Source organism: Chinchilla lanigera, unplaced genomic scaffold, assembly GCF_000276665.1.
Source record: "Chinchilla lanigera isolate Chin_1 unplaced genomic scaffold, ChiLan1.0 scaffold00024, whole genome shotgun sequence".
NCBI classification, from domain to species: domain Eukaryota; kingdom Metazoa; phylum Chordata; class Mammalia; order Rodentia; family Chinchillidae; genus Chinchilla; species Chinchilla lanigera.
In genome coordinates this window covers 2,274,730-2,276,005 of record NW_004955425.1, presented here as the reverse complement: position 1 = coordinate 2,276,005, position 1,276 = coordinate 2,274,730, and positions in this window count along the sequence as shown.

Here is a 1,276-nt window from a genome sequence, read left to right as displayed (position 1 = left end):
CCAGCTAATGAATTTAGATATATTTTAACAGAAAGATTAGTTTGTTTATCCTCCGTGTAAGGGATGAATATTTTAAGTGTAAAACTCTTTCTTGTTCATTTAAAAACTAATGCTTTTCTTCATGATATACATGGCTTATTTTTTTAAAGTACTACTAAAGAAGCGGTTGTTTTGAGGACTGTTCAAGCATAGCAAAGGGGTGCCTTTTGGTTGATCTGTTGTTTCTAGCATCTCTTTCACTTGTGTGGTGTTATCAAAAATACAGGGAATGTTTAAATTTTTAAAACTTCATTTCAAAAAAGACACATTGCCTCTAATCCCCCTTAGAATATTCCCCTTCGCTTAAAACTTGTCCCGTCATTCTTGCTACTTTCTGAAGCAGTTCTGGGTCCTTTCTTTAAGTGTCTTTAATTGTGCCGTTTTTGCGCCTTCTTTTTGATCACACCCGTAAAGACATGAAGGACGACTCCAGTGCTACCCCAGAAAGTGGTGAGAACAGTGGGCTAGTGTGTCTGAAGTGAGGAAGAGTAATTTGAAAGGGCTTAATAGCAATATGTCTTTGTCTTTTACTGTAACTTCTTAAAATTTAAATATTCACTGCATATTTTGATCACCACTTGTATTCAGAGTTCTTTATATCAGAGTTCTTTGTAAAAGAATGTCCAAAATTTGTAGGAGAGGGAATCTGTACATAAAATTACCTTGGTCTCTTTCTGTATTGCCTTCACGATATACTTGAAGTAGATTTCTTCACTTTAGGTGGAAGAAGACCTAGCTGTGATTTTCTTGTTAGCTCCATTTAACATGTCAAAGCACTTGACTCAGAAAAACTTTGGGAATAATTTCTTTTTAATAACAAGATCATGTTAAGTAGAAGTTGCCTTTTTTGCAAATAATCTGCATTAATGCTATATTGATGTAAGGACTCCAGAACATCATAGAGTACAGCAAGAGGTATAACTGAATAAGAAAAAATTTTAATAAAAAAGCTGTCATATGGATCAGAGAAGTTACTGTTTAGAAAGCTTTGTTCCAGTCTACATGAATGTAGATGCCTTAGAAAATATTAGCAAAGTGAAACCATTAGAACAGTATGCCCAAGTGAGACTTATTCTAAGAATGTAAGGCTGTTTCAGTTCTTTATAATTTTAATAGATGAGATGAAAAAAATCAGAATCTTCTGATAAATACCAAAAAAAGACATTTGATAAAATTTAAAATTCTTTCCTGATTTTATAAATAGTAGTGAAAACCCTTGGCAAAATACAAGATTATT